This window comes from Hyperoodon ampullatus (genome assembly GCF_949752795.1).
Source record: "Hyperoodon ampullatus genome assembly, chromosome: 1".
Taxonomy (NCBI): Eukaryota; Metazoa; Chordata; class Mammalia; order Artiodactyla; family Ziphiidae; genus Hyperoodon; species Hyperoodon ampullatus.
The window spans coordinates 43,753,187-43,770,305 of record NC_136914.1 but is presented as its reverse complement, the minus strand read 5'-3'; positions in this window follow the sequence as shown (position 1 = coordinate 43,770,305).

The following is a 17,119-nucleotide window of genomic DNA, read 5'->3' as shown; positions in this document are numbered from 1 at the left end:
AATTATAAACCAAAACTCATATCAATAATTACATTAAGTTTAATGGACTAAATATTTTAGTCAAGAGATGGAGAATGTCAAAATGGATAAAACAGCAAAACCAGCTATATGCAATAAAAAGATGACTTTTAAAATTAAGATAAGGATATACAGAGTGCAAATGGATGGGAAAAAAATGTTATGTGGTGAGCACAGGAAGGACGCCCACATTAATATGGTGCAAAATGTCCCAGTTCAGTTTCACCCCACCCAGACCAGCAAAGCTGAGATGTATAGACACAGCTAGGAACAAAGAAGAAAAGCTGGAGCTACTAATAGCAGACACAGAGCAGGAGCAATCAAGGTCCACAGAGATCTGCTCTGAAGATAAACTCAGAAGATTTTACCACTAAAGAAGGAACCAAGGGCCAGCACAGCCACCGTGGACCCCTACATACTTCACCAGCTTTCGCCCCATGGGTATTCATATTAGTGGACACCTGAGTCTCTCTGTTCCTTCCCCTTCCACTCCTGCCAGAGCGTTGGAATCACACCAGCAGCCATCTCAGGCCTCTGTGTCTGCATGAATTCAGGACACCAACCTAGACAACTCCAGCTGACACTCAGTGCTGTGCACAGGCTCCGGGTTAGCCACTCCAACTGTGCACCTGCATGCCACCAGTGTGATGCCTGTCATCAGCTCCCACTGCAGGGCACCCTGTCAGGAGATAAGTGAGCCACCACAGGAGAGCATGCTGATAGCCAGAGCCCTTGCAGCTGCCAGTGAGCCTGTAGTTGGCCCTGGCCCTTGATGTCTGCCCTGGATGCCTAAGTGTGTTTCTGCAACCATCACTTGCCATTACATAGGCCCATGCAGTGGTCCCCACATCTGAATGTGTGCACACCACCAGCTTTGCCCACCACTGAGGCCTGCCCTTGTCCCTTGCTACTGGAGCCAGAGGCACTGCTGAAGACCCTAACAGCCCTTGCAGTCACCGTGGACCACCTGCAGTTCTCACCAAGGACCTCACAGTTGTCCAGTGGCCTGAGCAGACAAGATATCATGTCCCCTTGGAACCAGTACTGTCGCATGTCGCCACATTTGGCACCCTGCACTGGTAGACCCAGGGTTACAGCATGCTCAGCATGCCCCTCATCTGTGTTGAAAGTCTTCCCTTACAGAAGTTGGTCTATAAAGTCTGGAAGAGATAACTGCTTCTTCCAGTGTGCAGACACCTACATAAGGCAATAGGGAAAAAAAAAGAATCAGGGGAAACATGACTCTATCAAAGGGATAAAGTAAACCTGCTGTCACTGTCCCCAAAGAAATGGAGATCCAGAAATTACAAGACCAAGAATTCAAAATAAGTGTTCTAATGATGCCCAGAGAGCTACAAGAGAACACAGATAAACAATTTAATGGTATCAGGAAAACAATACAATAAAATGAGGAGTTAAACAAAGATATAGAAAACATAGAGAAGAAACAAAGAGAAAATTTGGAGCTGAAAAAAAATGATAGAACTAAAGAATTCAGTAGAGACATCCAATATCAGGCTTGACCACACAGAAGAAAAGAAAGCAGTGCACTAGAAGACAGATCAATACAACTATTCAATCAGAGGAGCAAAAAGAAAAAACAATGAAAGGAATGAAAAAAGCCTACAGTGGAATTTTAAGGAAAGAAATCTTGTCACATGTTACCACATGGATGAACACTGAGGTCATCAAGAGAAATAATGCATGGTCATTGGAGTCCCAGAAGAAGAGAAGAGAAGGGTTGGAAAGCTTATCTAAATAATGTCTGAGACCTTCCTGAACCTGGCGGGGCGGGGGGTGGGGGGGACTGGACATAAAGTTCATGAAGCTAATACTTACTACTAAATAGTGCACTTAAAAATGATTACGATGGTTGATTTTATGTTACGTGTTTTTTACCACAATAAAAAAAATGCAAAAAAACAATCTGTGGTAATTAATCACATGCGTTTGCTTTGGGAATTAGGAATGCCTGTGAGGAGGGCCCCACGGGTGCTGACATTGTTGTATATCTTCATGGAGGTGTTGGCTACACAAAGAACACATTAACATTTTAATTTCTTACTTGTGCACTTTTCTGTGTATATTAAAATTCAGTAAAATTCAATAGAAAACTAAAAGACAAAAGTTTGCTTAAAATAAAATATGTAAGAAATGGACTTATTTGAACCAGTGCATCATATTAATAAATTTGCCTGTTTTCCATTTTTCCCTCTATGACAAAAGACAACATGAAGCTATACAATTACCCACTGGTTAAAACATCACTGAATAACAAAAGTTTCATTTTTATTTAAACGAATGCCTCATATCCCTCATGCCTAGATCCTTTCTGATTCAGTTTCTCCAGAAAATATATAATCTGTGTCCACAGAGGTGGGTGAGGGTTAACTGCCTGACTACTTGGCTGGGGAGAGAAGGAAGGAGTAAGGAGCAAAAACCTAGATTTCTTATTACTTCTTAGATGGACTTTCAAGTAGTATCTTTAATTTTATCTCTTTTCTCCACTCTTGCCTCCCCTGGTATCACGTTCTTCCAATATCTGAGCTTATTCTGGCCTAATTCTGGGAAAATTACTTGCATTTTGGCAAGTGCCTCACAGGTGACGGGCACTGAGGATGGATGTTCCCCAGTTCTGCTCAGTTATCACTCTTCCAATCTTCTTGGGTTACAAATGCCCCTCACTTCTGTATATTGTTTTCCTTGTGGTTTTAGACAAGTTTCAAGAGAAGAGGGTATAAAATTACTTTCAAAATGGAGGTTACCTATTATATCATTTTAAAAATGAATCTCTAAAGCATTGAAACAGAGATTCGGTTTATCAAAACTCAATTTAAAAACAGTTTTCAGAACATATATGATATCTTTCCTGGAAGTGATCAAGACGGCAATGTTTCAGGAATATTTGTGGTTCAGATTTTTAAGAATTTTTTTTTCTTAATACCAACAGGGGGTGGAAATCAAAGCATAGAATTAGACGTCTCCAAAATCATATGATTTGGGGCCCTGTTAGCTGTGAATAAAGGTGACAGCTATACATAGGCTGGTTACTAATTCATAGTCTAAATGACTTTTTACAATTTAGCCATTATCTGTTATAGATCATAATTTGTTTTGTCTTCATGAGAATCAAAAAAAAAAAAAGCCTGAGTAAATAATACACAGGTGTTTTATAAAACCCCTTCATCCTAAAACATATTTAAGTTAGCCAAGCAAATTATTCTATATCTCTTGTCCATAAATTGTGTTAAGATAAAGATTCCATTTTGCTGAAAGGAGAAAGTGGTGGGGCCAATATGATGACAGTAAATTGCTTATCATGTTAATTTTTTCTGATTTCTCTCACTTCCCTCTTTCTTTGGGAGTACTGATATCCAGTTGGTCAGATTTTTAAGACTATAAGTTTCTGCTAGGCTAACATTCATTGTCATTCTACTTTTCTGTTCAAAAGCAAGTCTAATCAGACCATTTGAGATTAACAGAAATTGTGTGAATAATTTGATGATTTGGGTATTCCCTAAAATTGGAAAAATAGCAAAGTTCTCTTTCAAATATGGACAAAGATAGTCATAGCCAAAATGTTTTATGAACAGAATTGTAGTCACGTGGGCACGTGTAGGCAAATCATTTAAATCACCATAACATACCAGTCACATTAAATAATGACCAGAAACAATCTCCAAATCATAGGTAAAATATTTTTAAGTAGTAGAGTTTGCTGTTCTATTAAATTTTCATTGGCATGAACACAAAAATATTTTAATGTAAGAACATATAAAAGTAACTGAAAACAAACTAACAGTGAACACTCTCTCTCCATCTCAAAAAGATACAGTGGTTCATTGGTCCTTAAACATATTCAAATTCAATGAATATTTATTGAGTTGGTTTTATGTGCCAGGCATAGTGCTAAACACTAGATATCCAAAGATTAGGAACCTAAACTTGATCTAGAGAATTATGTAAACTGTAGGATAAAGTATTAAGCCTTGGGAATGCTTTGCTCAGTCATGGGGAGCCAGAAAACTTCCTGGATAAAATGATCCAAATCATTCAAACTTCTTAAGGATGAGTGTTAGCCAAATAAAGAAATAATGAAAAGCAATTCAAGAAAAAAGAAATTATGAACAAAACTATAAAAGCATATAGCAATGAGAAGTGTGTGGAACAAGGGTATTTGATAAAATTACCTATTGTATTTTTTTCATTGAACTAGTACATTTATTTGCTTACTGTGTGCCAGATCCTGTACTAGGCAGTGAGAATCTGACAGTGAATAGGATAAACATCTTCCTACCCTCATGGGGCTTCCTATCTACCTAACTTAGGACATCTTATTTTAAGTAATTTTCGTTTCTTGATTACTTTAACATTCACAAGTCCACTCTTTCAGGTATAAGTTGACATTTGTTTAATAAGTTAACATATTGAGGAGAGGATATAATTATCATCACATAAAATTGGAAATATAATTTAATTAGAGTTGTCACTTCAATTTTTAAAAATTGATCTAATGAAAGGGTTGGCCCTGAGTAGAGAAGAATCAGGAAACTTTGGAAGAATTGTTTTGTTTTCAATGAAATATCACATTTTCTCAGCTCTAACTCCAAAACAAATCAACATAAGGTATTTAGTATTATTTATAATTAATTAATATAAATAACTCTCTATAAGGACTGAAGAATTTCCTATATTGGACAATCTCCTTAATTATGATTGTGTCTTATTACCACATTTAATTCTGTTATAACCAATTTGGCAAAACAATGTGATTATGAATAGTTGAAATCAAATGGTAATTAGAATTGTAGTCACTGCTTTTGAGACAAACAGGAAAATTGACAAGGTTGACAGATTTTATTAATGCATATTTACAAATCACATATTGATATGCACGAATCAGTACAGAGCTTGTCACTTTACATTTGTGAGTTTTAATTTCAAACGTTTCTGTGGAGCAAATGTATATAGCTTTTATTTACAACAACTATACCAAACATCCTTAGGAGTTTTGTTTGACTAAGCCAAATCTGGTCTCTAGAATCAGGTTTAAATGCTATATGGTAGAGATGAGAGAAACGATTGCATGAATTGTAACATGCTTATGTTAATATAGATACCTTAGATAAAAGAAGTATATCAGATTAGAAAGAGATCACTATTAAAAGTTAAACTGATTTCAGATTTAAATTGAGTTAGTAAAAGGGAACAACCAATTTTAAAAGTCAAAAAATGTTCTTATAAAAGTAAAAAGTTACTCCTCATCTCAGCCTAATTAAAAGCAGCATTTATTGAGGCACATAGATGCTTTAAGCCACAAAACAGTAAGCCTCATAACAGAAAAATGTATGAACGTTTAACTATGATGGCATGCACAGCAAATGATTGCAATAAGCAGGGAGAAGTGTTCTGTGTGATGCTACTGTGATAAATATTCACGGAATGGAAGATACTAAAACCACAGCAGTAAACTCTCTTGTCACCACTTGAGTTTTGATCTGTCTCCATTGTCTAGAAATGTACATGCTGCAAAATTCAGGGAACTGTGTTTAAAAAAGAAATGTGGTTCTGTCATCTGTCCACCCTCTGTCTTCCCCATTACAGCATATATTACCACATCATTTGCTTATCAGTTCTTCTCATCTTCTCTTCATTATTTCTTTTGAATACAAATGTCATATATTATGTGCCTATATTAAATTTCAACCTGAAAAAATTTTCAGTGTTTATCAGACTGCAGGTAAATGAGACTTCTGTGCTTTAGTTAAAGAAGGGATGTGATGTCATTACATAAATTGCAATCTGAAGTTACTTATGGACAGCACTTTTTTTACTATTATTATTGTTCTTGATTTACTGACTCTGTAAAACATACTAACATATTTATCACCCAGAGGAAAGTGCCCTTGCTGATTAGAAAACTGCAGAAACACTGTATAAAAAAAATCAATCCCTCAGATAACAGAAAGTACATTTAAAATTTTGTTTTGCTCTCAAGAGTTCTGTAAAGAGTTTTGAGAAGAGACTGATATGAGTCAACATAAAACTTGCTCAAAAGGGCTCAAGAACCTTTGGTTAATCGTGATGCCAAAATGTGGTATAACTATAGTTAACCATCACTAAGACAGATGAGCAATCTCAAAGATAACCAACACGGATGCATTTCTCTACTGTGCAAAGTCACCTAATGTCCCCTAATATAAGATAAATATTATCTTTATCTATACAGTTGTGAAACAGATGTTCCCTTCACCAAGAATCACTTCCAACTAGGGATTAGTAACAGAGGTTGAGAAAATAAATCTAAAAATCCTGTTAAGAAAACACCCATTTTATAGATGGAGAAACTGAGGTTAAACAGAACTATAAAATTTAAGAGATAAGAGGGAGTTTAGGGATAAGTTAGTGCAAGCTCCTCATTTAACTAAATGAAAATAATATTTTCATTTAGTTATGACCAGGGAAGTTAAGCATTTCGTCCAAACACATGTGCTAACTAAACTGAAATTAATCAGAAGAGGACTAATAAAAGCCTTTGGCAACTTAGTATATTATTAAATTCCACATAATTATAGGCATACCTTGGAGACATTGTGGATTTGGTTCCAGACCACTGCAATAAACAAGTCAAAAATTTTTTTTGGTTTCCCAGGGCATATAAAAGTAATGTTTACACCATACTGCAGTCTTCAGTATGCAATAGGATTATGTCTAAGATTACGTCTTAATTTAAAAATACTTTATTGGTAAAAAATGTTAACCATCTTCTGAACCTTTAGTGAGTTAGAGTAGTAATACCAAAGGTCACTGATCACAGGTCACCATAATAAATATAATAATAATTAAAAAGTTGAAATATTGTGAGAATTACCAAAATGCGACACAAAGACGTGAAGTGAGCAAATGCTGTTGGAAAAATGATGCTAAAACACTTGTTCAACACAAGGTTGCCACAAGCCTTGAATCTGTAAAAAACGCAGTATCTTGCTAAGGACAATAAAGTGAAGTGCAAAAAAACAACGTATGCCTGTATCTAGTTTTCCTGAATATTTCGACCTATGTATGAGATCCTTTACTAGCTTAGGACCATTTTCTCAAATACTAAAAATATGGTTAAATCAACTATTAGGTGGTGAGGTCACAAATCAAACAGGCAAGTTAAGATTTTAATTCCAGAATCAAGGCTCCATCCAGCTCAGTAGGACACATGGATCTACTGAAAACATGTGACACCCTGAACACACTTTCTGTGCTTCATTTCATTTAGTCTAGAATTTTCCTCCTTCTGGCTCTGATTAGAGAAAGCATGTAGAGGGGCATCTGGAGAGTTCAGTTCAGAAATGAAAAACATAATTCTCGTTCTCCACTAATTTCATTTTTAATGTTAGATCAAATTAAGTTTCAAATGTGAGTACAAGGAGGATTCAGTAAATAACTACACTACAGATTTTTTATTCTTTTTTGACACAAATTTCTCTATTATCATAGAAGAAAACAAGTAATGCCTAACGAAGCATGGTCTTCTCCCTTTGTTTCATATCTCAATTTTATTTGTCAACCTTGACAAGTTGTGGTAGTGATTCCAGAAGCTACTTGAAAGGCACCAAATCATTTCACAAAAGAATGGAACCCCTTGTGTGTTTTGCCTTCTTGTTCCTTTCTTCACTAAAAGACAGGGAATTGCTTCATTCAGATTTCCATGCCTTATTTTCTTGGGATTTCCTCTTTCTCCACTACTCACTTCCAACTGTTCCCCAAGTCTTGAGTACATCATAACCTGACCAAAAGCTATGTCAATCTTCAGAGATGTATTTCTATCCACTGGGAAGTAAAGGGTTTTTGTTCTGACCCAAAAATTCATTTATGAAAATTTTACTTTAAACATCTCATTGTACAAACACATGTGCTATATTCATGCCCCACACTTTAAGGTTAGGCCCTGAGAAGGCAAGAAACTTGCTGAATGGAACCTTACAAAGAGGATTAGAAAAAAAATCTTTAAAAATAATTTTAAGGGGAATAAAGAGAATTAGGAAAGCTCAGTCAGTTTCTGGCATTGATCTTTTTATATAATTTGTACATGATGGAGCCCAGATGTTAAGTTACAACAGTCTAAGTGCTAAGTGCTAATATCACTTGGGCTGTTCAAATACTCGATTCGCATTTTTAAAAAATCTCTGAAACTAAATCTGGTGCTTATTGGTGATATTATCTAAAATCCATTTGAATAACTTAAACTTATTCCTACCAAACCTGTACAATTCTGTATGTTTTATTAACTAGAGTACTAATTCTTTTAAAAATAGAGCGTGTTTAGTATGGCAATGCTCTTACCCCAACATTATTTAGAATAGCCAAACGTTGGATACAACCCAAATCCCGTTGATGGATGAATAGATAAACAAAATGTGGTATACACATACAATGGAAATTATTTTCTTAAAGAAATGAAATTCTGATCCATGCTACAGTATGGATAGACCTTGAAGACATTGTGCCAAGTGAAATAAGCCAGAAACCAAAGGACAAATACGGTTTGATTCCACTTAAATGAGGTATCTAGAGTGGTCAAACTCATAGAGACTAAAAGTAGAATGGTGGTTGCTGGGGATAGGGGAGGGAGAAATGAGAAGTTACTGTTTAATGGGGACAGAGTTCCAGTTCAGAAAGATGGAAAAGTTCTAGAAATGGATGTGGTAATGGTTGCACAACAATGTGAATAAATTTAATGCCACTGGACTGGACACTTAAAAATTGTTAAAATGGTAAATTTTATGTTATGTATATTTTGCCACCATTTTTAAAAGTGTGTTTAATTATTAATAGAGCTTTGTATTTTAAAACTCACTGATTCTAATAATGACAGCTGTAGTTACATGTCACCCTTGAGCAAGGTAGATAGTATAAGTTATCTTATCTTCACAGATTGGGGAAATGAGATGCAGGATAATAAGATCCATAAAACCTCAGAGGTCATTAGAGTCTAGATTAGAACACAGTTCTCTGATCACTTTTTTCTTCCCAGCATAAGAAATTATGTTCATAACCCAAAATATGACTCATTTTTTGTGAAACTGAAGTTCTTTCTTGACTCTTCTCTCTGGGCTACAGCCCTACCTCTAATGACTAATCCCTTATAATTCATGCATTACCTCAAAGACAGGGCCCATTCCAACTTCTTCCCCATGCTCAGCCCAGTGTCCTGAAAATTCATCCACACCCTCTCCAACACTGGGGTGAACCATAGATCACTCCTGATCTCTCACTCAATATTGGCCATACTCTTCAAGCCAAATTGGCCTGGCTTTCTTCTGCCTAGATTAACCTAATAAATTAAACTGGGTTCAATTATGAATGAATGACATGACAATACAGTGATTCCTTCCAGAAAATGTATTTATTATTTTTCCAGGGTTCTCAATTCTTTGATCAAAGAGTCAGTTAATTTGGGGATCCCCATATTGAGTCAATCCTTTGCAGGTATAACTTTTTGTGCAGAAACAGCATTTGGCATCACCTTTCAATTCCACTAAACCTTAGGCTCAAAGTCCAGTTTACACACTGATCTCTTACTCTTTAATGATCTCTTGTAGTTCATTCAGTATCATTATTGAGGACCCATAAAGATAAAGGGGGGCCCATGCTGGGTAATGTGGAAGCTTCTCTGACTCCTAGAATCCTACAACTGTAAGAGACAGGACACGTGCATTAGAAATGAGAACTATCAGAAGAAGGATGCAGATAGAGTGTAAACAGAAAGGAGGGTATTTTTATATTATAAATCCAGAAAGAATTTATGAAGTAGGTGACTCTAAGATACCCTGTAGTCTCAAAATGACTTTGTGTTTTATATGTACTAAGGTAATTGTCTTAGTCCATTTGGGCTGATATAAAAAAAAATACCATAAACTGGATTATAAACAACAAATGTTTATTTCTCATAGTTCTGGAGGCTAGGAAGTTCAAGATCAAAGCAGCAGTAGATTCAGTGTCTGGTAAGAATCTGTTTCGTGGTTCATAGATGACTATCTGCTCCCTGTGTCCTCACATGGCAGAAGAGGCAAGGGAGCTTTCTGGGGTCTCTTTTATAAGGGCACTAATCCCATTCCTGAGGGCTTCATCCTCATGACCTAATCACCTCCTCAAAGCCCCAGCTCCTAATACCAACACATTGAGGATTAGATTTCAACATAACTTTGGGGGGATATGAAAGTCAGCCTAACAGCAGTACTTTATGTCAAGAAAACTTTTGCAAAATGAAATAACATTTTTTTCTTCTTTTTAAATATATTTATTGCTTAAAGATACACAGTTGACACTTGATATTTAAAATGGCATCTCCCTAATGGTTTATTGTGCATTTCTTTAGTCACAAGTAACACAGAGCATCTTTTTATAATTGATAAGCCATTTGTACTTCCTTTTCTTGTGAACTATCCAATCAAGTCCTTTTCTAAGTTTTTTTTTAAGAGAAAAGAGAATCTAGAAGCTGCAGGAAACTCATCAAAAATCTAATTGACATCTGTTTAGTGAATGTCCCAGCTTGATGATATATATCTAAGAAATAATTCATCTTTAAGAAATTCCAAAACAAAAATCTGTAAAATTTTGCATCTACTTATTCATCCATTTGGAGATGAGAATTCTTGTTATGAAGTAGGGCTCTGAGAGGAAGGAATGAGTCTTTGGGGAAGAAGAAGGAAAGAGTAATAGAGAAGGGGATCAGAGAAGTGAAGAAGGAGTGAGGAAAATATGAAAGAGAAGGAAGAGGATGGGATAAAAAGAAGAGGAGGATGGGGAGAAAGGACAGGTTCATGGAGAAGACAAGGGAAGGAAGAAAAGTATACCTCTGTCTGAACTAATTTCTGCCCCACCAGAGTAGTGATGTTAATAATGTATAAAATTATTTTATGTATAGTTTTCCTGAATTTTGCTTTTCAGGCTATAGGTAGAAATATCGGGAGTTTTAGTATATACTCAAAACATGTATATCCTTTCTTCTAAGGTTAATATCTACAAGCTTATAGTTTTCTGGGATGTTTAATTATTATCTCTTTCTTATTTGCATAGAATCATGAATAAGCAAATACAATTTAGATCTCTTAAGGTAAGTAATTTTAATGCTCTTCACCAGATTCCTTCTGTGTTCTTGTACTCAAATCCTTATGGATGGGGTTAAAGGACAACTCATATTGCGTTCTGGCCAAGAACAAAGAATGTGCTAAAAAAAAGTCCAGTGCATTATTATCATTAGTGTGAGCATACTTTGAATTAAAGCAGGAATTTAGTCATTTTTATATAACTCACAAAGCTTACTAAGTTTTATAAACTTCTGATAATTTTAATTATTCATCTTTATTTGATGGGTTTTTTTTTCTCTAATTGCTGTATTTAGTGTTTCTCTTTAAGTGCAGTGACAGAAGCAGCAGCAGCATGAGGTCCACACTTTATCCACCTGTGCTTTGCAAAAACCCATGACTATTCCAAGAACAATCCATTTCTGAAAGAACAAGATTAACCGGTTATTAGGCTGTAACTGCAAAAGAGAAGATAATTAGAGTCCTTGAGAAAGAAAAGTTCATAAATTAAGAAGAAAAATGTTAATTGACAAAAATAAAAGTATTTAAGGGTTTTGAAATAATTCTTTTTAGAGAAAACATCCAAGGAATTAAATTATCAACCTGTACAAAACAGAGGCAAGGAAATGTAACAATTTTTGTGTGTGATAAATAAATGTTGGTAAGATTTATGAAAGTATGAAGCGACTTAGAAGCCTCATTGAAAGAACTGAGAAATCATGATCATATTAAAGATGACAAAGGCAGGTGATCTGTGCAGTTACGTATTTTATTTTTCAGATATCATTTTAATATTTTGTAAGTAGAGTATTGTATTGATGCACAAAGACTGTTGGTGGTAAGTTCACACATCAGTGTTTTAGTTGACTGTTCTGCCTTGCTGAAATATAAAGGTTTTTTTGTTTTACCTGGAAATGAAAAGCTAAATGATTTTCCTTGCCTTCTTTTCTAATGAACACCCACTGGCCTACCTCCAGCATTCTGTGTACTATAGAAAGGTCATATGGAACTGCTCCAGCCTACAAACCTGTCAATATGTGTCAAACACTTGTTCCTGCAAATGAGATGATTGAGACGGCATTGCTCTTCGAGCAGATGTTTGTATTTAAGAATATAATAGAACTGTATTATTACAGATTCAGTTGAAAGGGGAAAAGCACAAAAAAGAGAAGTATTTTAAAGGCATTTTATTATTTATATATTTATGGCACCTTAATTTCCTTTAACTTTTTAGAAAAGCCTTACGTATATATTATTTAAACCAAGTCTTTCATGGCTCATCTCATAAAAATAAATCATCTCCTTAAAAAATAATTCATCTCATTTTTTCGTGAAAAGCTGCTTATTTAAGCTCTATTTTATGACAAAAAATAATTTGAAATGAGCATGGTAGATGTGTCATCTAAAAGGAAACGCATGACTTGATACTGACTTCTGAATTTCAAAGAGATTTAACCCAAACAACTAATTTAGATTAGTATACATTTATCAAAAGATATTGTTTAGGGCTTCCCTGGTGGCGCAGTGGTTGAGAGTCCGCCTGCCGATGCAGGGGACACGGGTTCGTGCCCCGATCCCGGAAGATCCCACATGCCGCGGAGCGGCTGGGCCCGCGAGCCATGGCCGCGGAGCCTGTGTGTGTCCGGAGCCTGTGCTCCGCAACGGGAGAGGCCACAGCAGTGAGAGGCCCACGTACAGAAAAAAAAAAAAAAAAAAAAAAAAGATATTGTTTATTAGAATGTTTGTTTGAGAGATCTATTCTTAGTGTGGAAGAGCAAGATAGCAGGGATGAAACTCAAACTTTGTTGTTATGCATTTTGTAGCTGTCACTAAGTAGATACGTGGCCCTGTGAAGATCATTTTGCCTTCCAGGGCTTTAGTTACTTCATCTGTAAACTACAGTAATTGAACAAATATTGTTTTCCAAATGAGTTCCATGCAGGGCTCTGTGGATGAATGTTTGATAAAGTAGCCCTCTTTATGATATACAATATATGGTAACATTAATGATTCAGAAAAATCATTCAGAAAAGTGACATGCAGAACTTTGCTTAACAATAAAATTCTCTTCAAGAAAAGGCTACAAGCATCCTAAAAAATATGTTTTGATAAAAACACGGAGAAAGGTAACTTCCAGTATTTTTTACCTCTAAAATTTATAATTTAGTAGTTACACAACTGAAATATCAAATTCCTGATGTGTAAATTACTGTGTGTAAAGTCCAAATAAGTTATATCAAAATTAACTCTAATTATACATCCCCAGTTTTGATAATTCAAACTTGGAGGGTTTTGACATAATGTGTTCCTAGAATTGCTCAGTAATGACCTGAGCCAGACATTAACACACATCTACTTAAAACGAGTAATTTTTGAATGATCAAGTGCATTTTATTGTTCTGCTTTTCAAAGCAACAAAATGAAGACATTTTTCATGTAGTCCCAAAGTCAGACATTAAATTTTATATAATAATAATAAAAGAGATTTTCTTCAAGAAAAACTCACTAGATATTCAAAATCTCAAATCCTTTCTTAAATGCTGATAACTTGCCCTTTGTGATTATGTTGTTGGTACATGAATCAAAAATCTCTATTAGACATTTATACTACTGGGTCTTAATTACAGAGCACAAATTCCACTGAGAAGAGATCTCTGGGTGCTAAAAGCTAATCAGATAATCTCAGAAAGTCCCTCTGACTGCCATTTAACGCTTAATCATGCGTTAACCATAAATTAAGCATTCAATCTCTGGCAGCCTTAGGGAAGTTTGGAGGTGCAGGCTTGCTATTTACAATTTTGACCTGCCACCAAGCAGTCCAGCCCACTTACAGAAAATGAAAGCTTAAACCGTTGATACTTAAATGTAGGCTAATGCAAATTTAAATTAGTCTTGCAGATACCTATGGATTGTAAATTTCTCTATATTTTCATTTAGCATCTTTCAATGATCCTAACCTTCTTCCTAATCTATTAAAAATCAAAACGACCCTACTCATGTTCCATTCTTATTGTGTCCTGGACTAGGCTAGAACATTCAACCACGCTTAAGTGATAATGGGCAAAGGGGTTTCATAATGAGTTGAACTCTTAGTTCACAGGTGTCATGGCAGGCTGGCTGGCCCTCTTAGAGCATCATTCAGGAAATAGTCAATTTTCCCCTTACCCTGAGACAGTCTCACATTTAAGGACGTTCGGGTAACCTGATTTTTATGATACCTTCACATTCCAAAAAAAATCCCTTACTTATTGGTGAATGAACATTCTCTTGAATTGCAGTTTGTGTGTACTTTTTGCTTTATTAGAGTAACAGTTGATTGAGGTAGCAGAATAAGACAGCTGAAGGATGTCAGGATCTCTAAAATCAACAGTTACTTGTTTAGAGACATAAAGCTCAGCTTTTAGGCACTGACTACTTATCATTCCAATCTATCAACATATACCTCCTCCTTCTCATCCTCATACTATTCTCATGATCATCTATCTCATTCCAGTGTTATAATGACATTTTTTGTTTAACTATCCCTTTTCTTAACCCTCCCATCTGGGTTTGGAAACTTACTGCTTCCTGCCTGAATTACAGCCACAGGTGCCTCAGTATTCTTCATAAGGCCATGGTCTCCCATCTCTAACTCAACTATTTACAGCATGGCCAAGTTATTCTTTAAGCGGTTTTTTCATCATGCCATCCTCATAATCAAAAAGGTTAAAGGCTTATTGACTATTACACATTATAGATAGCTTATACATAGGAAACATACTCAGATGTAATTAGGTACCACCTTCAGTTATTCCTACCTTCTCCCATCCAGCTCACCTGCTATTCTTTTTTGTTATTATTTATTTTGGGGGCTGCTTTGGGTCTTCGTTGCAGGTGGGTTTTCTCTAGTTGTGGCGAGCGGGGGCTACTCTTCATTGCAGTGCACAGGCTTATTGCGGTGGCTTCTCTTGTTGCAGAGCACGGGCTCTAGGTGCACGGGTTTCAGTAGTTGCAGCACATGGGCTCAGTAGTTGCAGTGTGCGGGTCAGTAGTTGTGGCTCGCAAGCTTAGTTGCTCTGTGGCATGTGGGATCTTCCCAGACCAGGGATCGAACCCATGTCCTCTGCATTGGTAGGCGGATTCTTAACCACTGGAGCACCAGGGAAGTCCTCAGCTGCTATTCTTAACTGTTACTCTCCTCAACTCTATGCTTGCCTCTGAGCCTTAGACCAAAACAGATTATTTCTCACCTCTCTTCCCACCTCAGCAGGAAACTTGAAGTTACCAGGTGTGAGTTAGGTCAAAGTTCTCCCCTTACAAACTTACCTACATTGACTACAATTATTTTCCTGTTTTCTATCATTGAAGAAAAGATGCTCTTCTACCTGTTTATTGCTAACCCTTCTCTTTTTCTGAGCTGTGAGTCATATCCTGCACTCTCTCTCAAGTAATGTGCTCTCTCAGTTATCCCCTCGATCATCTCTTGTTTCTTCTCCTCCTCTTTCTAATGGTTCCTTCTCCTCACCTAATAGACCCATTCAATTCTCTTTCATCCTTAGAAAGCCTTTCCTTGTTCCAATCTCCTGACTTTCTCCCTCCTTTCTCAGTCAGGCTTCTTAAGACAGGTGTCTCACAAAACTCCACTTGACATTTGTTTCTCAACCATTGGGATCTGGTTTCTGCCTCTAGTATTCCACTGAAACTCTTCTAAACACTGTCCTGGAAAAGGTCACCAACTGTGGTAAACAGATTTGTAAGATGCCCCACTCCCAGTGATCCCCACCTCTGGTATTCATGCCCTTGTGTGATCTCCTCCCCCATGGGTGACATCGTTCTACCCAATAGGTTACTGCAAAGGTAATAGGATGTCACTTAGGATTCAAAAAACTGTGCCTTCTGTCTTTCTAGCAAACTCTCTGTATTGCTTTTTTGGCTTCCATGATTTGATGAAACAAGCAGAAATGCAGCGAGGAACTGAGAGCAGTTTCTGGCTAACAGTCAAAAACGAACTGGGGTCCTCATTCCAATAACCCATGAGGAGCTAAATCCTGCCAACAACCATGTGCAGTTGGAAGTAAATTCTTCCCCAGTTGAGCTTTCATATGAAGCCCCGTCCTGGCTGACACCTTGACAGCAACCGTGTTAGCTCCTATGAAGAAGATCCAGATAAGCCAAGCTCATATTCCTGAACCACAAAAACTGTGAGAAAATAATTGGGCTATTTTGAGTTGATTTTTCACTGTCATTCTTTATGCTTCTCTTTCTTCATCTCCAAACATCCTGAACTTCCTCCACTAGATTCCCTTCTGTATACACAATAAATTGAGACATTTAGTTAAGAGTTTGTCTTCTGCTCTCTTTTCCTCTTCTCTACGTCTTCTCTATTTAGAATCTCAGACTCTTATTATTTGAACTTACATTTTCATTCTGAATACAAAACTCGGGTATCTAATTGCTTACTAGACATCTCTGCTTCAAACTCAACATGTGCAAAATGAAATGCATTATCCCCTGACAATTTCTCTTCTTTAAGAGCCATAACTGACTAGTCATCAAAGCCTTGACAATTCTGTCTCTTGGATCCAAACTCTGTCCATCATTCTATTGTCTCTGTCCTAGTTATAGCCCACATTACCTCTTGCCTGAATTATTTCAATACCTCCTGACCAAATTCCTACTTCCATAATTACCCTCCTAATGTCATTCTTCAGGAAAGTGAATTATCCAAAAGACAAATCTGATCATGTTACAGCACTGCCTAAAATTCTTCAATGACTCCTAGCACTTATAGGTTTAAAAAAAAATAGCCTTCTTAAAAGAAAGACCCTCGTTGTATACTCTCCAGTTTTGTCTCTTCCAATTATCTTCCTCCCTCTACTCCTGCCCCATGACCTTGACACTATCAAATTATTTATGGTGGCCTGAACACAGTTTGTTATTTCAGGACCAACAGTTCTCTCTGCTATAAGTTCCATTCTCTCCAAACCCAACTGAAAAGCTCCTTGACTATCCATTTTGCTACCATTTCTATTCAGTTTAGTAAA